Source organism: Rana temporaria, chromosome 8 (genome assembly GCF_905171775.1).
Source record: "Rana temporaria chromosome 8, aRanTem1.1, whole genome shotgun sequence".
In the NCBI taxonomy this organism is placed as follows: Eukaryota; Metazoa; Chordata; class Amphibia; order Anura; family Ranidae; genus Rana; species Rana temporaria.
The window spans coordinates 135,440,863-135,464,397 of NC_053496.1; positions in this window are offsets into that span (position 1 = coordinate 135,440,863).

A 23,535-nucleotide genomic window follows, 5' to 3' on the forward strand; every position below is an offset into this window, starting at 1 on the left:
TATCTCTTTTGAAGATTTGGCTCAATGTGTCTATACGGTCAATGCGCTGCCTAAAAACTGAAACTAAGCAGCCAACACCACAAAATTAGATCAATCTTGTAAGAAATAAACGGAACAAAGTAAAAGTGTGGCGCTAAAATAAAATGTCTAATAACAAAAGTCCATGTAGTAAGGCAGCTTCAATTGATGAAATAGACCAAAGTCCACGATACAATCCTAACCTATGAAGGAACGAAAGGTCAATGAGCAATGCAAAATCCTTGACAATGGCAATGGAATGAAGATCTGCTTACCAGATGATGAGACCCGATTAGGTGTATACCTATCAAGTCATGCAGGCTTGTGGGGTGTCAGGGAATCCTGTATCATCCGTTGAAGGAAAGAACCATATGCTGTACAGATCCTTGCTTCTATGTAGAGCCGATTGAAGCAGTGCTGATAGAAGTTCAAGATGGGAATGGTTACCAGGGAAAAATTGAAACACACATAGCGTGATACTGCATATGAATCAATAATTTATTAAAACAAGGGGAAAGATTGCACTCACATGTGACTGGAGTTAAAAAAGCGCTTGAACATAAAACTGGCAGAAAGGTCAGTGTCTTCTCCCGACGCGTTTCGTTCAATAGAACATTGTCCTGGGGCACTGACCTGCTGCCACACTATACCAAATATATAAACACTGATGTCCCCTACCTTAATTGGTGTTCCGTTTGGGGACACGCCGCACCACACATAGACGAATCGCCACTTCCGGGTTCGCACAATATGGAGTCGATGGCGTGCTTTCCAAGCCTCGGTTTGAAAACGAGGCCTGGAGTGAGATGGAGCACACGCTGCGTAAACCGCGCAGACCACGACGGAAAACCAAATGCGTGCACGCTGGTTCACAGCGTAGAAAGAGTGCGACATGATTCGCATTTAAAAGGACCAATCACACGCTGTGAATCCATGTGAAACGCAGCGCGGACACCTTGCGCTCCAAGGGGGAGTGACGTCATCATTAGCAGTACCAAAACTACCAATAGAAACCCATGAATGTCACACTGAAGAGCGAAATCTGTGAAATAAAGGATGGGGACATCTAGTGGTAAAAAAACATAATTACACCAAATACCAACCTAATTCACATAATAAGTATGACAATAGATCCGGTATAAAAAACGATCATATATGCATATAAGCATTAAAGGCGCAGTGAATTGATAGTCTAAATAAAAATAGAAAGGAGCGTCAGCCCTTAGATAAAATTGATAATTATATGAATATTGTGCGTCAGAACATACAAAAAAATTCTATCACAACATGTGTACCTAAATGTTAGTTGTACCAAAAATAACCTAGCACCAATAAAAGTGGAATACTAAGACTGGTTGATAAAAGAATTAATATCCCACTCAACGTTAAGTCCATGTGGTATATACGTTTGTAATTCGTATATCCAGAATGTTTCGAGCCTTGACACCCCTCTGGTCTTGGCTCCACCCCTCCAAGGGTCAACAAATTTATCTATGATCAAAAACTGGGTACCAATAGGGTCACAATTATGATATTGTCTGTAGTGACGTGGTACCGTATGTTTTGTATCACCCCCAATAATCTTGGTGACATGCTCACCTACCCGTATTGAGAATGCCCTGATAGTGCGACCTACATATTGTTTCCCGCACGGGCAGGTGATCAAATATACAATATGTGTAGTGGCGCATGCACAGCTCAGCTTACAACACCGAAGAAGACAGCAAGCAGGAATGTAGGGGCATTTTATTTGCAGTTGAGACATTGCAGGTCTCTTCTGCATTACATGTCCACTTGCTCACTGTTTCCTACAGTGGAACTTTGGAACCTTAGTTATGCTTTAAAATCCAATATTTCATGTTTACTTGAAAAAAAAGAAAGTGTTATTCATTTTTTAAATTATGATCATCTTAGATAAAAAAAATTTACAAAAAAAAATGAAAAATACCTTTAAGATTTACCTAGCTGCCAGTCAATAGAGCCAGCACATGACAAAATTGTAAGGAAAATCAGAGTTCTGTGTCTTTTCACCAACTATCTGGAATCAAAAGACACTGTAGTGGCATATTTTCTGAAAATTCCTACCTACATACATGTATAGCATATATTAATCTATTGCATGAATAAGCCCTCTAAAGCAGATGAAGGATTATTAGATTATACTTTCTACCTAAACCTCTCTGAGTTTGCATGGTATTTGAGAGCACTTGATTAAATAAAAAAAAGCGGATCTATTCACTGACATTCAGTCATAGGAAATACTAGCTTCTCCTACAGTAACACAAAGTAAAGTACAGAAGCCCATTCACAAAGAATAGCCTGTACTTTAAATCCTCATCATTTGTGCAATTTACACATGGATGCCAACGAACAAAGAGGATGATTAACTCCTTGAAAACATACACTGAGCAGAAAAATAAAAATAAAGCAAAATTATGAACATAACATATTAACACTGTGGATAATTGATAATCCATAACAAATAGAAGAAACGTGTGTTTATTCATGTCTATGGGGGTTAAACGTGGCATACTGTCTCCCTCTCTTTGGTGTACAATACAAATTCTCAGCAGTGTAGAATGATAGGAGTTTGTTAGAATGAGGGCCTAATGACGAGGGAAATCCCTATTCCACACACTCCACACCTAGGGGGCACCAGCCCGATATATATTAGAACGAAAAAAATATTGTAGAAAATGAGCTTTAAAATGGTAGTCCCCATGGTTAAGATAAAACATATATATATATATATATATATATATATATATATATATATATATATATATATACACACCAATTATTATTATAAAGATAAAAAAGTTTATTTATTAAAGGGATTGTAAAGTCAAAAGGTTTTTATCTTAATGCATTCTATGCATTAAGATAAAAAGCCTTCTGTGTGCAGTGCCCAGCCTAATACTTACTGGAGCCATATCTCTCTCCAGCGATGTACACAAGTGTCTCGGCCATCCAGGATTCCTCCAGATTGGCTGAGACACAGCAGCGACGCCATTGGCTCCCGCTGCTTTCATCAAAGTCAATTAGCCAATCAGGAGAGAGAGAGGGTGGGGTCGAACCATGGCTGTGTGTCTGAATTGACATAGGGAGCTGCAGCTTGGCTTGGGTGCCCCCATATCAAGCTGCTAACTGTGGGGGCACTCAACAGGAGGGAGGGGCCAGGAGCATCGACAAGGGACACAAGAAGAGGAGGACTGGGACTGCTCTGTCAAAATCCATTGCAACAGAGCAGGTAAGTATAAAATGTTTGTTATTGTTATAGAAAAAAATACACTTAAGGACTGGAAGGATTTGCCCCCTTAATGACCAGAGCACTTTTTACAATTTTGCGCTGTGCTGCTTTAACTGGTAATTGCGCGGCCATGCAATGCTGTACCCAAACTAAATTTGCGTCCTTGTTTTTCTTTAAATAGAGATTTATTTTAGTGCCATTTGTTTACCTCTGCAGTTTGTATTAAAAAAAATCCAATAAACTAAATTTTAGTCATAAATTTATTGGTTTGTGCAAAAGTTATAGCGTCTACAAACTATGGTACATTTTCTGGAATTTTCGCAGCTTTTAGTTTATGACTTCCTATCTCATTTCTTGAGGTACTAAAATGACAGGGCAATACAAACCCCCCCAAAATGACCGCATTTGGAAAGTAGACACCCCAAGGAAATTGCTGAAAGACATGTTGAGTCCATAGAAAATAAAAATAAAATTGTCACAAGTGATTGAAAAATGACAAAAAAAATACACAAAGTTGTCACTTAATGATATATTGCTCACAAAAAAAAGAAAAAAAATAATTTTCCCGAAACTTGAGCAAAATATAAAATATTCCATGGACGTTGAGCAAATAGCTTGGGGCGTCTACTTTCCAAAAAGGGGTCATTTGAGGGGGTTTTTAACTGTCCTGGTATTTTATGCACAACATTAGAAGCTTATGCCACACATCACCCACTCTTCTAACCACTTCATATCATTTTGCCCCTGTACAAATCATTAGTAAGACCTCATCTGGAATATGCAGTTCAGTTTTGGGCACCAGTTCTCAAAAAGGATATCGGAGAACTGGAGAAAGTGCAGAGAAGGGCAACCAAACTGATAAGAGGAATGGAGGAGCTCAGCTATGAGGAAAGATTAGAAGAACAACATTTATTCACTCTTGAGAAGAGTAGAATAAGGGGGGATATGATCAACATCTACAAATATATAAGAGGTCCATACAGTGAACTTGGTGTTGAGTTATTCACTTTACGGTCAACACTGAGGACAAGGGGGCACTCTTTACGTCTAGAGGAAAAGAGATTTCACCTCCAAATACGGAAAGGTTTTTTCACAGTAAGAGCTGTGAAAATGTGGAACAGACTCCCTCCAGAGGTGGTTCTGGCCAGCTCAGTAGATTGCTTTAAGAAAGGCCTGGATTCTTTCCTAAATGTACAGAATATAACTGAGTACTAAGATTTGTAGGTAAAGTTGATCCAGGGTAAATCCGATTGCCTCTCGGGGGATCAGGAAGGAATTTTTCCCCCTGCTGTAGCAAATTGGATCATGCTCTGCTGGGGTTTTTTGCCTTCCTCTGGATCAACTGTGGGTATGGAGTTGGGTGTATAGGATTGTACTGTGTTTTTTATTTTGTTTTTTATTTTTGTGGTTGAACTGGATGGACTTGTGTCTTTTTTTGACCTGACTAACTATGTAACTATGTAACTATGTAACTTGAAGACAAAGCCCTTTCTGACACTTTTTGTTTACATGAAAAACTTTTTTAAATTTTAATGCACTAAAACACATTACAGTGCCTTGAAAAAGTATTCATACCCCTTGAAATGTCCACATTTTGTCATGTTACAACCAAAAACATAAATAAATGGTTTTCAATGTTTTTTACAAGTAAAATATGTGAAAAGTGCGGCGTGCATTTGTATTCAGCCCCCCTGAGTCCATATTTTGTAGAACCACCTTTCGCTGTAATTACAGCTGCAAGTCTTTTTGGGGTGTCTATCTTGGAGTGACATTTTTGCCCATTCTTTTTTGCAAAATAGCTCAAGATCTGTCAGATTGGATGGAGAGCATCTGTGAACAACAATTTTCAAGTCTTGCCACAGATTCTCAATTTAGTTTAGGTCCAGTGGCGGCTGGTGCTCAAATTGTTTGGGGGGGCGCAAATGAAAAAAAACAATTGCAGCCTCACTGTGCCCATTAAATGCAGCCACTGTGTCCATCAAATGCAGCCACTGGGCCCATCAAATGCAGCCACTGTGCCATCAATTGTCACCACTGTGCCATGCCATCAAACGCAGCCACTGTGCCATGCCATCAAACGCAGCCACTGTGCCATCAATTGTCACCACTGTGCCATGCTATCAAACGCAGCCACTGTGCCATGCCATCAAACGCAGCCACTGTGCCATCAATTGTCACCACTGTGCCATGCCATAAAACACAGTCATTGTGCCATGCCATCAAACGCAGCCACTGTGCCAATTGTCGCCACTGTGCCCTATGTCGCCACTGTGCCTTTTAACCACTTAAGGACCGCCTCCTGCACATATACATCGGCAGAATGGCACGGCTGGGCACAAGCACATACATGTACGTCCTCTTTAAGTGCCCAGCCGTGGGTCGCGGGCGCGTGCCTGTGACCCGGTCCAAAGCTCCGCGGACCGGCCGTGGGACCCATGGACCCGATCGCCGCTGGAGTCCCGCGATCGGTCCCCGGAGGTGAAGAACGAGGAGAGCTGTGTGTAAACACAGCTTCCCCGTTCTTCACTGTGGCGCTGTCATTGATCGTGTGTTCCCTAATATAAAATACACAATCAGAAAGAAACACGATCAATGACGTCACACGTCCAGCCCCGCCCCCCATTTTGGTTGTCTGAAGACAGGAGCCAATCCAGAAACGCATCAGGGCATGGCTACACGACGAGTTTACACTCACACAGACAGCAGTTGTATAGAACGAGCAACTTGTCAGCTGGAGCTGAGCTGACAAGCAACATAGCTAAGTGAGCTAAAAGTCCTTACATCTGATGTGCCTGTTTTTATCTATTACATTGTAAGCATTACATTTTGTGTGGGGCTTTGTTCAATAAAAAGGCAATATCACACTATGTTCCTTTCCTATGCTTATTTTTCCATGATTAAACCCTGCCCATGATCATCCATCCACTCCACTGAGAGACGCTCATAACAGGAGGAAAGATTCTTAGGCCTAGTACACACGAGAGGATTTATCCGCGGAAACGGTCCGGAGGTCCGTTTCCGCGGATAAATCCTCTGGCGGATTTTGATCTCATGGTTGTACTAACCATGAGATCAAAATCCCCGCGGAATTCCGTCCACGGTGACGTGTCGCGCCGTCGCCGCGATGATGACGCGGCAACGTGTGCGACGCTGTGATATAAGGACTTCCACGCATTCGTCGAATCATTACGACGCATGCGGGGGATGGATTCGGATGGATTGATCCGGTCAGTCTGTACAGACCAGCGGATCAATCCGTTGGACTGGATTCCAGCGGATCGATTTCTTAGCATGTCAAGAAATTTTGATCCGCTGGAAATCCATCCCCGGGGAAAAAAATCCGCTGGATCGTACACACCAGGGGATCTATCCGCTGAAACCGCATAGATCCAGCGGATCGATCCTCTCGTGTGTACGGGGCCATAGAGTTATCCAGGATACATCCTAGGCATTCCATTTGAAGGATCCCAGCAGGATTACAGGAGTTCTCAAGGCTGATTACATCATAGGCATCTGGTGAGTAGAACTCCTAAGGGAGACCTGTAGGTGAAGATCTTTGTTTGGACACTTCAGGAATATCTACGCACAGGAATCACAATGATTTTAGAGACTTTTTTATGCTAATGAGTTTTTTTTGTGAATGGACTTTGCATCATTGATTCTTTTTCAATTTTAACCATTATCATTGCAGTGAGGTTTTGTTTTCTTCTTTTTCACTCATGGCTTATGATTGATTCAGATTAACACTTGCTCTCACCAAGGGTGATTATTTATCACCATAAGCAGAGGAGTAATTTTAGATTTATTACAATCTTTTACCAGAGCGCTGTTAGTGTTTCCATTTAGAGACACCTTTCCTCATATGAATATTAGTAATAAGCTATGCATGGTTTGAGATTGCCAGGTCCAGGAGAGCATCATTCCTAGTCGGGGCCTCTATGAATTCTACCATAAAATTGTCTTGTAATAGGTTTATACATTTTTGCCCTTTAACTGTTTCAGTAGTGCCGTTACTCCAGTTAATCTCTGAATAGTTAAAATCCCCCATTATTATCACTGTCCCAACCCTTGCAGCCTTTTCTATCTGTGCAAGGAGCTGAGTCTCCACCTCTTCATTAACTGGGAGGTCTATAACAAACTCCAATGAATACTTTTGTATTACATGTGTAATTCCAATATCATGAGTATGAAACATTGGGTTAACATATTAATTAAGTTAGGAACTGCTGCACCACCAGGCTCTAGGGAATCGCCCAGTGTTCACCAGAGCACCCCAAAAGGGATGATGGATACTGCAGACAGCTCCAAATGAAATAGAAGTAAATATATAGGAAAGGGGCCTAAATAAAGAGTGTTGCTCAGCTTAAAGGATTATAATCAAAAAATATTTTCCCAATTTTAACAGTGTATAGTGCAGTGTCTAGAAAAAGTATTTATACCCCTTTAAACTTTTCACATTTTGTGATGTTAAGACCAAAAACGTAAATGTATTTTATAAGATTTTATGTGATAGACCAACACAAAGTGGCACATAATTGTGATGTGGAAGGAAAATGATAAATGGTTTTCATTTTTTTTTTTTATAAATATGTGAAAAGTGTGGTGTGCATTTGTATTCAGCCCCCTTTACTCTGATACCCCCTAACTAAGATCTAGTGGAACCAATTGCCTTCAGAAGTCACCTAATTAGTAAATAGAGTCCATCTGTGTGTAATTTAATTTCAGTATAAATACAGCTGTTCTGTAAAGCCCTCAGAGGTTTGTTGGAGAACCTTAGTGAACAAACAGCATCACGAAGGCCAAGGAACACACCAGACAGGTTAGGGATTAAGTTGTGGAGAAGTTTAAAGCAGAGTTAGGCTGTAAAAAAAATATACCAAGTTTTGAACATCTTACAGAGCACTGCTCAATCCGTCATCCGAAAATGGAAAGAGTATGGCCATCGGTTTACATTAACCCTCAGGGATGGACTGGCCATAGGGACTACAGGGAGTTTCCCGGTGGGCCGATGGCTCAGTGGGCCGTTTTTTAAAACAGAGATGCTGCTTGGAGGACTTTTTCTAACGCCCTGGCAGCACCCCAGTGTGCAAGCACTCAGGCTTTCACACTGGGACTGCAGTGGAAGCGTTTTTCAGTCGCTTTACAGGCACTATTTTTAGCCCAAAAGTGCCTAAAAAACGCCTCAGTGTAAAAAGGGGTCCTACACTCTCCTTTACACTTACTCTCTTTTTCTTACACTCACCCCCCTCTCTCACCCCCTTTCCCTCAACCCTCCCTCTCTCTCTCATTCCCCTCTCTCTCACCCTCTCATGATATACAATAATGGATGTAGGGGCCTTTAGATGGGTGTGATTTTTCGGGGGGCGGGGGCAGCATTTTATTGAATTAAAGTGGGCCGGTCTGGATGAAGTCCAGGGCCAAATTTTTGTCCCAGTCCAGCCCTGTTAACCCTTACACACTGTAAGAAGGAATACATGAAACAGAGGGACTAACAGTGATTTATTTTAACTTTAGAGTGCACGGACAGGGCTGTCGTAGGAGAGGCACAGGGAGCTGGGATGACGTCATCCATGCAATCGATGCAGCCCGTTCTCTGAATCTAAGCTGAATTGTGCAAGACTGCATTAAGATGCATTGATTCAACGATTATTTTCCACACCCCTAGTAAATTGACGATGTCTTCTACTATAATCTTAATAACAGGTACACCTTTTCTTAGCAACTTTATCTGGACCTCCTCATAAATCTTATTTTGGCATCCAATTGCTTAGTTTTTCTACTCTACTACTGAAAATCAATAGTCATTATTTATTTAACAATTACTACTACTACAATTAATACCTATTACTTCTTCTTGGATTTATTTTTATATATAACTCATCAATAACATTTTTACTTTTCTATTCATTTTTTAAAACCTACCATTGTGATTTTTATTTCTCCATTTCAATCTGAGGAGATTAATTTATCATTTAATGTTTCTCTACTTTTACATTCAGCTGAGAAAAAATGATTTATATCTTGAAAACATTTATTTTGATCTATTTACATTATTTTCAAAAAGGGGAGATAGGTAAAGCCCTAATTTAGATCATCTGGACTTTAAAGTGATATTAAAGCTTTGATTTTTTTTTTAAAATAACAAACATGTCATACTTACCTCCACTGTGCAGCTTGTTTTGCACAGAGTGGCCCCGATCGTCCTCTTCTGGGGTCCCACGGCTGCTCTCACGACTCCTCCCCGCAATAGATAATCCCCTATGGTAAGCTCTCCCCCAAGGGGGTTACCTCACGGGCGCGCTCCTGTGTCATGCACTCAGCGTCCATAGAGGCTGAGTGTATGACTCGGACCTTCCCCCTGGCGGTCGCAACATTTGATTTGATTGACAGCAGCGAGAGCCAATGGCTGCACTACTATCAATCTATCCAATGAAGCCGTGGAGAGAGCGACGTGGGATCGTGCCCCACAAAAAATTCGAGGCTCAGGTGAGTAAAACTGGAAGGGGGGGCCGGACACTGTAAGGTGTTTTTTTAACCTTAATGCATAAGATGCATTAACGTGAAAAAACACAAGGGTTTACAACCCCTTTAACCACTTAAGCCCCGGACCAATACGCTGTCTAAAGACCCAAGGTGTTTTTACAATTTGGCAATGCGCTGCTTTAACTGGTAATTGCGCGGTCATGCAATGTTGTACCAAAACGAAACTTGCGTCCTTTTCTTCCCACAAATAGAGCTTTCTTTTGATGGTATTTGATTGCCTCTGCGATTTTTATTTTTTGCGATATAAACGCAAAAAGACCGTAAATTTTGAAAAAAAAATATTTTTCTTATAACAAAAAGTAAAAAATATCGAATAAACTAAATGTTAGTCAAACATTTAGGCCAAAATGTATTCAGCCACATGTCTTTAGTAAAAAAAATCGCAATAAGCGTATATTTATTGGTTTTCGCAAAAGTTATAGCGTCTACAAACTAGGGTACATTTTCTGGAATTTACACAGCTTTTATTTTATGACTGCCTATCTCATTTCTTGAGGTGCTAAAATGGCAGGGCAGTACTAAACCCCCCCAAATGACCCCATTTTGGAAAGTAGACACCCCAAGGAAACTGCTGAGAGGCATGTTGAGTCCATTGAATATTTTTTTTTTTGTCCCAAGTGATTGAATAATGACGAAAAAAAAAAAATGTTTACAAAAAGTTGTCACTAAATGATATATTGCTCACACATGCCATGGTTATATGTGGAATTGCACCCCAAAATACATTCTGCTGCTTCTCCTGAGTACGGGAATACCACATGTGTGGGACTTTTTGGGAGCCTAGCCGCATACGGGGCCCCAAAACCAAGCACCGCCTTCAGCATTTCTAAGGGCACAAATTTTTGATTTCACTCCTCACTACCTATCAAGGTTTCGAAGGCCATAAAATGCCAAAATAGCACAAAACCCCCCCAAATGACCCCATTTTGGAAAGTAGACACCCCACCTATTTGATGAGAGGCATGTCGAGTCCATGGAATATTTTATATTTTGACACAAGTTGCGGGAATATGACAAACTGATTTTTTTTTGCACAAAGTTGTCACTAAATGATATATTGCTCACACATGCCATAGTTATATGTGGAATTGCACCCCAAAATACATTCTGCTGCTTCTCCTGAGTACGGGGATACCACATGTGTGGGACTTTTTGGGAGCCTAGCCGCGTACGGGACCCCGAAAACCAAGCACCGCCTTCAAGATTTCTAAGGGCATACATTTTTGATTTCACTCCTCACTACCTATCACAGTTTCGAAGGCCATAAAATGCCAAAACAGCACAAAACCCCCCCAAATGACCCAATTTTGGAAAGTAGACACCCCAAGCTATTTGCTGAGAGGGATGTTGAGTCCATGGAATATTTAATTTTTTTGCCCCAAGTCACTGAATAATGACCAAAAAAAAAATTACAAAACGTTGTCACTAAATGATATATTTCTCACACATGCCACGGTTATATGTGGAATTGCACCCCAAAATACATTCTGCTGCTTCTCCTGAGTAAGGGGAAACCACATGTGTGGGACTTTTTGGGAGCCTAGCCGCGTACGGGGCCCCGAAAACCAAGCACTGCCTTCAAGATTTGTGTGAGTGAAATCAAAAATTTATGTCCTTAGAAATCTTGAAGGCGGTGCTTGGTTTTCGGGGTGTCATACGCGGCTAGGCTCCCAAAAAGTCCCACACATGTGGTATCCCCATACTCAGGAGAAGCAGCAGAATGTATTTTGGGGTGCAATTCCACATATAACCGTGGCATGTGTGAGAAATATATCATTTAGTGACAATGTTTTGTACATTTTTTTATTTTTATTTTTTTTGGTCATGATTCAATCACTTGGGGCAAAAAAATTAAATATTCCATGGACTCAACATGCCTCTCAGCAAATAGCTTGGGGTGTCTACTTTCCAAAATGGGGGGTTTTGTGCTATTTTGGCATTTTATGGCTTTCGAAACTGTGATAGGTAGTGAGGAGTGAAATCAAAAATTTGCGCCCTTAGAAATGCTGAAGGCGGTGCTTGGTTTTCGGGGTCCCGTACGCGGCTAGGCTCCCAAAAAGTCCCAAACATGTGGTATCCCCGTACTCAGGAGAAGCAGCAGAATGTATTTTAGGGTGCAACTCCACATATAACCATGGCATGTGTGAGCAATATATCATTTAGTGACAATTTTTTTTTTTTTTTTTTTTGTCATTATTCAATCACTTTGGACAAAAAAAAAAAAAAACAATTGACTCAACATGCCTCTCAGCAGTTTCCTTGGGGTGTCTTCTTTCCAAAATGGGGTCATTTGGTTTTTTTTGTGCTATTTTGGCATTTTATGGCCTTCGAAACTGTGATAGGTAGTGAGGAGTGAAATCAAAAATTTACACCCTTAGAAAGCCTGAAGGCGGTGATTGTTTTTTGGGGTCCCGTACACGGCTAGGCTCCCAAAAAGTCTCACACATGTGGTATCCCCGTACTCAGGAGAAGCAGCAGAATGTATTTTGGGGTGTAATTCCACATATGCCCATGGCATGTTTGAGCAATATATCATTTAGTGACAACTTTGCGCAAAAAAATATATATATATATATATATATTTATATTTCCCGCAACTTGGGTCAAAATCTAAAATATTCCATGGACTTGAGATGCCTCTCAGCAAATAGCTTGGGGTGTCTACTTTCCAAAATGGGGTCATTTGGGGGGGTTTTGAATTGTCCTGGCATTTTATGCACAACAATTAGAAGCTTATGTCACACATCACCCACTCTTCTAACCACTTGAAGAAAAAGCCCTTTATGACACTGTTTGTTTACATAAAAACATATTATTTTTTTGCAAGAAAGTTAAGTTGAACCCCCAAACATTATATATTTTTTTAAAGCAAAGGCCCTACAGATTAAAATGGTGGGTGTTGCAATTTATTTTTCCACACAGTATTTGCGCAGCGTTTTTTCAAACACATTTTTTGGGGAAAAAATACACTTTTTTTTATTTTAAAGCACTAAAACACACTATATTGCCCAAATTATTGATGAAATAAAAATTATGATCTTAGGACGAGTACATGGATACCAAACACGACATACTTTAAAATTGCGCACAAACGCGCAGTGGCGACAAACTACATACATTTTTAAAAGCCTTTACAGGTTACCACATTAGATTTACAGAGTAGGTCTACTCCTAAAATTACTGCCCTCGATCTGCCCTTCGCGGTGATACCTCACATGCATGGTGCAATTGCTGTTTACTTATGACTCCAGACCGACGCTTGCGTTCGCCTTTAGGCAAGAGCAGGGGGGGACGGGGATGCTTTTTTTTTTTTTTTTTTTTATATATATTTATTTCACGTTTTTTATTTTATTTGTTAACTGTTCCTTCCATTTTTTTTTTTTTTTTCACCATTTTTATTGTTATCTCAGGGAATGTAAATATCCCTTATGATAGCAATAGTTAGTGACAGGTACTCTTTTTTTTTAAATGGGGTCTATTAGACCCTAGATCTTTCCTCTGCCCTCAAAGCATCTGACCACACCAAGATCGATGTGATAAAATGCTTTCCCATATTCTCAATGGCGCCGTTTATATCCGGGGGGGGGGAACATTCCCTCCCACTGAATGTAAAAGCAGTCTAGAGGCTAATTGGCCGCTAGGACTGCTTTTACATGAAAGCCGACCGCTGGCTGAAAAGAATGATACCAAGATGATGCCTAAACCCGCAGGCATCATTCTGGTATAACCATTCAAATTCCAGCAACATACCAGTACGTTGATGGTTCTTGTTGGACATGTATTGTAATCTTTTTTTTTCATGCAGCCTGTTGGCTGAACGAAAAAAAGATTGATCGGTGGGTATGCCCACCATTAGAATACCTCCCTTCATCCACCCACTTCTAATGATGGGCATACATGCACCATTTATATATGCCGAAGCATGGGGGCATCCTCCCGCAAAAAAGTTATGCCGCGTACGGTCGGACTTTTCTATGCCGCGTACACACGGTCGGACTTTTCTATGCCGTGTACACATGGTCAGACTTTTCCACGGGAAAGCCTCCGTAGGAATGTCAACCGTATGTACGCGGCATTAGGAGCAAAATCGCTCCTCCGCCCCTGCTGCCCCCATGCTTCGGCATATATGCTTTTTTTTTTAACTGTGGTGGTGAAATCACCTCCTACAGCACTGGAGTCGCGGCTTTATATATCGTGGGAGCAAACGCTGTTGCTGTCAAGATAAATAAGTCCGCGCAACAGCTGAATGGTGTACCTGAAAACAGTAAAGTAAATTACATACCTGAAAAGCAAGCATGAAAAAACATGACAACAATAAAACTTTGCAGAATAGAATACAGTAAAAAAGAGAAGAACAATAGAGAGAGAATAGAGAGGGAGAGAACAATAAAACGACAACTATTTTTTTTTTTCCTTTATTTTTTTTTTTTTTTAACACTTTTTTTTTGTAACTGTTCAACTTTTCGGTTCCAGGTTTGGGTCTCTCAAAATGCGATGGCAAATTGGGAGACCCTGTGTAAGTGACCCTAGCCTGTGAAATGTTTCACCCTACACTAAAAATTAACTTGTGTGTGGAAGCGTTCAAAACATTCCCCAATACAAAGACCAGGATTGTCAAGACAGCGGGGACAAAAATAACGGGTGTCACGCCTAAATCCGCGCTTGGTACAGACACGACATCTTCTTTGGGGGGCTCGTTGGGTAGGGGTACTCTCGAGGACATAAGAAAAATGCCTCTCATGCAGTCGGCTTACTGCATTTGGTAGGGGATGGTGAGGTACAGTACCGCCTGGATACAGGAGTTCTGTGATGATCTCCCTCTGGAATTGAAGGAAGGATCCATTCTGTCCTGAAGCTCTGTATAAGACATGAGCATTCAGTAGAGCCAATTGAAATAAATGTAGAGACACTTTTTTGTACCAGTGTCTCGTCTTGCGGGCAATATGATACGGCGCCATCAGCTGGTCGTTGAGGTCCACCCCTCCCATGTTTTGGTTATATTCGTGGACACAGAGGGGTTTCTCCACAACACCAGTCGCTGTACGAATTTGTACTGTCGTGTCTGCGTGAAGGGTGGTAAGAACGAAAACATTCCTATTGTCCCGCCACTTCACAGCGAGCAAATTTTTACACTTGCAGCAGGCTCTCGCCCCCAGGCTAAGACGGGCATCTACAAGCTTCTGGGGAAAGCCCCGGCGATTTGGTCGCACGGTGCCACATGCTCCAATCTGACGATCAAACAAGTGACTAAAAAGTGGCACGCTGCTGTAAAAATTGTCCACATACAAGTGGTACCCCTTTCCGAATAAAGGTGACACCAAGTCCCACACGATCTTGCCAGCGCTCCTCATGTAATCTGGGCATCCTTCCGGCTCTACCTGACTATCTTTGCCCTCGTAAACCCTAAAGCTCCATGTGTAGCCTGTGGCCCTGTCACAGAGCTTATAGAGCTTGACCCCGTATCTGGAACGCTTGCTGGGAATGTACTGTTTGAAAGACAAGCGGCCAGCAAATTTAACCAGGGACTCATCAACGCAAACAACCTGCTGGGGATTAAACAAGGCTGCAAAACGTTCGTTGAAATGGTTTACGAGGGGCCGAATTTTGTAGAGCCGGTCAAATTCAGGGTCTCCACATGGACGACAAAGTGCATTGTCACTGAAATGCAGAAACCGCAGGATCGCCTCGTATCGTTTCCTGGCCATGTGAGCAGAGAATACGGGCATATGGTCGATGGGATGTGTGGACCAATACATCCGCAACTCCGGAAATGTGTGTATGCCCATGTTGAGGGTAAGGCCCAGAAAGATCTTAAATTCGGAAACCTCAAGAGGTTTCCATTCTTTGGCAAGGAGAGACTGGGGGTTAGTGGCGATGTAGGTACCAGCATATAAATTAGTCTGGTCCACAATAGATCTATAGAGATCTTCCGTGAAATACAGCGAATAAAAATCAAGTGACGTAAAATTCGCTGTATCCATCTGAATACCGGGTTGGCCAGTGAATGGGGGAAGTACGGGTTCTGCAGAAGTGGTGGGGACCCAATCAGGATAGGCGAATTCTGCAGGAAGGGCACTATGGGCACGACGGGCCTGTCTTTGTCTTCTTCTTGGTGGCAGCGGGACACTACTTGTGCTTGCCACCTCGCCAGCTTGAACTGCACTTATGGGACTCGCCACGTCGCCACGTCTTACTGCAGTGCTGGATGAACGACCAGGGTGTACTAGGCCGCTGGTGCTTGCCAATCCACCAGAAGGAATAGCGGCGCTAGTACTGGCTCTCTGCTCCATACGAGGGACCTGCGGTTCTTGCTGCTCAACAACATCAGAATGGGGTCGGGTACGCCTGGCCTTAGCAGGGACCACTACTCCGTCGTCTGAGCTATCTGACATGGAGCCGCTGTCATAAACAGGATCGTATTCTGAGCCAGATTCTGTCAGATGCGTGACCTCCTCTTCTTCACTATCTGACATGCACAGAATCCTGACGGCCTCTTCACCAGTGTACATTCGCTTTGCCATTTTGGGTTTTAAATTTAGTGGTACACTGGTGATGATTCACAGGTAAAAAAAGCACCTGACTATAGAAAGGAAAATGTAGAAAACGCTTCCAAAAAAACTGTTAGCGATCGCAGGGATCAACCTGTCTCTGCGAACGCTGCAGTTGTGTGTTGTGTTTTTGAAGTGACAGTGATCGATCGATACTGCACTTGGGTGGGTTGGGCTGGGCAGAGGGGGAAAACGCTGGTGCTAGCGGGTATCTGGGCTGATTCCGCTAACAATGCGTTTTTGGGTACCCTAAACTGCTGGGTGCGCTAGTATAGATCTGATCAGATCAGGTATCGATCCGTTCAGATACTATACCACTAAGGGGGCTGTATGCTTTGCGAGTGGGTGTAAGCGGTACTGGCACTAACCTAACACTGCCTGGGGCGACGCAGACCCTGACTGACGCTAAAATTTAATTTATATCACCCGCCGGGCGATCAGGGGGTTAAACCTTTATTGGGTTATATACGGCAGGTGCCCTGATGCTATAAACAGCAAACTAACTAACCAGCGTCAACCGTAACACTTATACGGTGATCACTGGTGAAAGGGTTAACTAGGGGGCAATCAGGGGTTAAAAACTTTATTTATGGGGGTACCTAACGCTATAGAACCTGGCGGCGAACCTCAAAAAAAACTAACTGCCTAGCAGCAACAGTGACACTAATGCAGCGATCAGAAAATCGATCGCTTAGTGACACTGGCAATAGGGGGTGAAAGGGTTAACTAGGGGGCAATCAGGGGTTAAAAACTTTATTTATGGGGGTACCTAACGCTATAGAACCTGGCGGCGAACCTCAAAAAAAACTAACTGCCTAGCGGCAACAGTGACACTAATACAGCGATCAGAAAATCGATCGCTTAGTGACACTGGCAATAGGAGGTGAAAGGGTTAACTAGGGCGGTGATCAAGGGGTTAAACCTTTATTAGGGGGGGGTAGGGGGCTACCCTGGACCTAAAGGGGGCTAAAACTAACTGCCCTAACACTTTTTTCTGTAACACTGACACTAAATGCAGAAATCAGAAAATAAATGATCCCTGCATTCAGTGACACTGTTACAGGAGACTGGGGGGGGGCGATCGGCGGTGACTGGAGGGGTTAAATGTGCCTAATGTGCTGGTGTCAGTGTGCTGTTTAGGTGTCACTTACTTGTGTGATGTCTTCTCTCCTCAGCGGTGGTCGATATGACCACCACGAGGAGAGATCACACTGTTCCTGCTTCCTGTGTTTACACTAAACACAGGAAGAGGAGGGGGAAGCGCTGGGATAGGCTGAGAGTGATCGCAGAGGGGGAGCTGAAAACGAACAGCCGCCCCCTCATCACGGATCGCTTCTACAGCTTACCGACCCGCGCCATGTACCGGGGGGGTCCCGATCGGACCCCCCACCGCCGTCAAGCAGAGGACGTACAGGTACGTACATGTGCCTGTCCGTGCCATTCTGCTGACGTAGATGTACATGAGCAGGTCGGCAAGTGGTTAATAATCCAGAGTTAAGTCCCATTTAGCTTCAGAACAGCAAAAGTCCATAAAGACTTGGATGAGCGAGTTTGGTGTGGACAAACTTGACTGGCCTACACAGAGTTCTGACTTCAACCCGATAGAATATCTTTGGGATAAATTTGATCGGAGACTGCCAGGCCTTCTCGTCCAAAATCAGTGCCTGACCTCACAAATGCACTTCTGGAAGAATTCATTAAACATTAACATAGACACACTCCTAAACCTTGTGGACAGCTTTCCCAGGAGAGTTTAAGCTGTTTTAGCTGCAAAGGGTGGGCCAACTCAATATTGAACCCTATGAACTAAGACTGGGATGCCATTAAAGTTCATGTGCGTGTAAAGGCAGGTGTCCCAATACTTTTGACAATATAGTGTATCTTTGAAAGCATTATATTATTTTTGTTTGCAAGAATCTTCTTAGCTGTCTGTTTTTTCTCACATAGGGGAATACATTTTGCTAGATACACCAATCCCATGTCACTACAATTAATAAAGGATTACTAATCTATCATTTAGGTTTGTGAAATCCTTTATCATGGGCATACAGTAAATGACTTTGCATTGCGCTGCCCACCGTGGTATTATCCTTTTTATGGTTTTGGTAGGCAGTTTTTTTTATTTATGTATTAATTTTTTTACAGACTTCTCCTCACTTCTATTATTAATTTCAAAATGGCTATCACACCTCTCAAAGACATACAGTATTTTTCTATAGCTCCCAAGCGATGCATGAGAAAAAAAAAATCAAGCTTCAAGCTTGAGTGCAACCTTACTTAGTCAACTATGTACAAATTAACATGCAGTATGTGAAAATGGACATGAAAAACACTGCAATGCCACATGCAACATCCCTATAAAAGTTAATGAATTGTATATATTTGCATATGATGATGTCTCTGATACAATAACGCCTTTTGTACAGTTTTACCTTTTGCTTTACCTTTGGCGGGAAAATTTGAATGTAGGATGTAAACTTGGGTTTGCTACTGTATATTATATTTTTTTATATATCATTTTTAAAATCAGGGGTCATGCCCTGAAAAGTAATTGACTATTTAGCCATCCCTTACAAATGAAAAAAATCTGTTTTGTTTTCATGTCATTTTTGCAACTTGCTTATAAGCAGACTTCCCAAACCCTTGTTTATGGTGATGGATTCTTGTACGATCTAGAACTAAACCAATACAGCATTTATTTCAGATCAGTCAACCTCTTTTCTAGGATTTGAATTTGAAGGTTCTGTAGGAATAGTGCTGTACAAACCTGAAGACTGATGTCACGTCCAATTCCATCAATACAAGGAGAACAGGATTAAACACACCCTAAACTGATTTGGTCAGAGTGTTATTTGATTAAATGTAAAATCAATTTGAATAAATGGTTTGGACCAACAGCCAACAAGTAGCAAGGACATCCAAAGTGCAGAGGGTGGCAAGTGTCTTATATTTATCATGAAGTGATTTTTAAAGTGATTGTAAATTCTCACCTTGTAAAACAGCCTATCCATTTTAAAATAGAAATGAAAGGCAAAACATATGTATAGAAACAGTACAGACCAAAAGTTTGGACACACCTTTTCATTCAAAGAGTTTTCTTTATTTTCATGACTATGAAAATTGTAGATTCACACTGAAGGCATCAAAACTATGAATTAACACATGTGGAATTATACATAACAAATAAGTGTGAAACAACTGCAAATATATTTCATATTCTAGGTTCTTCAAAGTAGCCACCTTTTGCAGCAGACACATCTCTAGAACTGTTAGGCCCCATACACACCATAGAATCTATCCGCAGATAAATCCCATCAAATGGGTTTCTGCGGATAGATCCTATGGTGTGTACACTCCGTCGGATATTTATCCGCAGATAAATCTCCCCTGGGATGGATTTCCAGCAGATGGATATTTGCTGACATGCTCAACAAATCCATCTGCTGGAATCCATTCCAACGGATGGATCCGCTCGTCTGTACAGACTTACCGGATCCATCCGCCCAAAGGGATTCCCCGCACGCGTCGTAATGATTTGACGCATGCGTGGAATTCCTTATATGACAGCGTCGCGCCCGTCGCCGCGTCATAATAGCGGCGACGGCGCGACACGTCATCGGCAGAGGATTTCAGCGCGGATTTCAATGCGATGGTGTGTACACGCCATCGCATAGAAATCTTCTGAAATCCTCGAGAGGATTTATCCGCGGATACGGTCCGCTGGACCGTATCTGCGGATAAATCCTCTTGTGTGTATGGGGCCTTAGGAGGAGACTGTGTGAATCAGGCCTTCATGGTAGAATATCTGCTAGGAAACCACTGCTAAAGAAAGGCAACAAGCAGAAGAGACTTGTTTGGGCTAAAGAACACAAGGAATGGACATTAGACCAGTGGAAATTTGTGCTTTGGTCTGAGGAGTCCAAACTTGAGATCTTTGGTTCCAACCCCCGTCTCTTTGTGCGACGCAGAAAAGGTGAACGGATGGACTCTACATGCCTGGTTACCACCGTGAAGCATGGAGGAGGAGGTGTGATGGTGCTTTGCTGGTGACACTGTTGGGGATTTATTCAAAATTGAAGGCATATTGAACCAGCATGGCTACCACAGCATCTTGCAGCGGCATGCTATTCCATCCGGTTTGCGTTTAGTTGGACCATCATTTATTTTTCAACAGGACAATGACCCCAAACACACCTCCAGGCTGTGTAAGGGCTATTTGACCAAGAAGGAGAGTGATGGGGTGCTGCGCCAGGTGACTACCTCTTGAAGCTCATTAAAGCAAAAGGTGGCTACTTTGAAGAACCTAGAATATGAAATATATATTCAGTTGTTTCACACTTTTTTGTTATGTATAATTCCACATGTGTTAATTCATAGTTTTGATGCCTTCAGTGTGAATCTACAATTTTCATAGTCATGAAAATAAAGAAAACTCTTTGAATGAGAAGGTGTGTCCAAACTCTTGGTCTGTACTGTGTATATATAAAAAACAGCTTTTTCCCCTTTTTTTTTATTAGTGATTAGAGTTGAGCGGACACCTGGATGTTCGGGTTCGGACCCGAACCCGGACTTTGAAAAAAAGTTTGGGTTCGGCACCGAACCCAAACCCGGACTTTGACCCGAACCCGAACCCCATTGAAGTCAATGGGGACCCAGACTTTTGACTACAAAAATGTCTCTAAAAAACTAAGGGAAAGGGCTGGAGGGCTGCAAATGGCAGCAAAATGTCGGGAAGAGCATGGCAAGTACTCTGGAAATAAATGTGGATAGGGAAATAACTTAAAATAACATAAAAAAATAAAAATAAAAAATATAATGATTTTAACCTTGGAGGACGAGGTCCATACAGTTTTGTTCAAAATTATTCAACCCCCCAATGCTGTAAAGGGTTTTATGGAATTTAGTGTACATTTGTAATTGTATTCAGAATGAAATCCTACAAGGACTTCATAAAGAACCATATGCAACTAATATGATATCAATTGGTTTTGTAATCAGTGATGTATTATGGCCTAGGCCGACAAGGCCCAGGCCTAGGGCGGCACTTTGCGGGGGGCGGAAAAATCTCATCCCGTCCCCTGTGCTCATCCCATCCTGTCCCCCTGTGCTCATCCCATCCTGTCCCCCTGTGCTCATCCCATCCTGTCCCCCTGTCCTCATCCCACCATGTCACCCTGCCCTCATCCCACCCTGTCCCCCTGTCCTCATCCCACCCTGTCCCCCTGTCCTCATCCCATCATGTCCCCCTGTGCTTATCCCATCCTGTCCCCATGTCCTCATCCCATCCTGTCCCCCTGTCCTCATCCCATCCTGTCCCTCTGTCTTCATTCCATCCTGTCCCTCTGTCCTCATCCCATGAAAATGACAGGGCGGGTCTTAAAAAGGAAGGGGTGCGTCATATATAAACTAGGGGGTGCGCGAGTTTCACCAGGCCTAGGGCGGCACAAAACCTAAATACACCCCTGTTTGTAATACAGTAGTAAATGCAAAATTCAAGGCAATGGGCACTGTTGAAACGCTACCTGGTCGTGGCAGAAAGAAGATGCTGACTTCGACTGCTGTGCGCTACCTGAAGCGTAGAGTGGAGAAAAGTCCCTGTGTGACTGCTGAGGAACTGAGAAAATATTTGTCAGATGTGGGTACTGAAGTTTCTGCTCAGACAATACGGCGCACACTGCGTAATGAAGGCCTCCATGCCAGAACTCCCAGGCGCACCCCCTTGCTGTCTCCAAAGAATAAGAGTCGACTGCAGTATGCCGAAAGTCATGTGGGCAAACCACACACGTTTTGGGATTGTGTTGTGTGGACTTATGAAACAAAATTACAACTGTTTGGGCCCATGGATCAACGCTATGTTTGGAGGAGGAAGAACAAGGCCTATGATGAAAAGAACACCTTGCCTACTGTGAAGCATGGCGGGGGGTCAATCATGCTTTGGGGCTGTTTTGCTTCTGCAGGTACAGGGAAGCTTCAGCGTGTGCAAGGTACCATGAATTCTCTTCAGTACCAAGGAGATATTGGATGACAATGTGATGCAGTCCGTCACAAACCTGAGGCTTGGGAGACGTTGGACCTTTCAACAGGACAATGATCCCAAGCATACCTCCAACTCCACTAGAGCATGGTTGCAGATTAAAGGCTGGAACATTTTGGAGTGGCCATCGCAGTCACCAGACTTAAATCCGATTGAGAACCTCTGGTGGGACTTAAAGAAAGCAGTTGCAGTGCGCAAGCCTAAGAATGTGACTGAAGGTGGAAGCGGCGGTGGAGGAGGAGGAGGAGGAGGAGGAGGAGGAGGTAGCCAACACAGCAGGTTTTGGTTTTTAATTGATTTATTTTTTAAATTAGGGTAAACCCCAAAATAGTGAGACAGATCTAGGGTTGCTACCTCATCCCTTTAAACCTGAACACAGAGTTACACAGGTTCTGGGGCTAATTTAATGTCGATAGACTCGATAAGGCACCAAGTGAGTTTAATTAGCAGCACCTTAATCAGCCAGAGAACCTGTGTAATTAATATGTTTTTGCTTTGAAAGGGATGAGATGGCAACCCTAGAAAGCTCAGAAAAAAACAATGGCTGGGTAAGGCCGGCCCGGTGTCTATTCTGCACAAGGTACGGACAACTCCTCTGGGATCCATGCCTGGTTCATTTTAATGAACATGAGCTTGTCCACATTGGATCTGGACAGGCGGCTGCGCTTGTCAGTGATAACGCCCCCTGCCGTGCTAAATACACGTTCAGACAATACACTGGCCGCAGGGCAGGCCAGCACCTCCAAGGCGTAAAGGGCAAGCTCAGGCCATGTGCCCAATTTGGAGACCCAGAAGTTTAGGGGGGCATAGCCGTCATTCAGTATGTGTAAGTGTGTGCTCACATACTGCTCCACCATGTTGCTGAAATGCTGCTAAAACGTTCCATATCAGCTGGTGGTGCTGTTTGTTGTGGCGTGCTGACAAAGCTTTTCCACATTTCGGTCATGCTAACCCTGCCTTCTGAGGTGCTGGCGGTGCCCCTGCTGCGTTGGCGACCTCTTCCTCCTCCTCTGCCTTCGCCTTCTGCTTCCACTGTGGCCCCGCTGTCAGGTGGGAATTGCACCAGCAGCGCGTCTAACAGCGTGCGCTTGTACTCGCGCATCTTGCGTTCACGCTCCAGTGAGGGGATTAAGGATGGTACA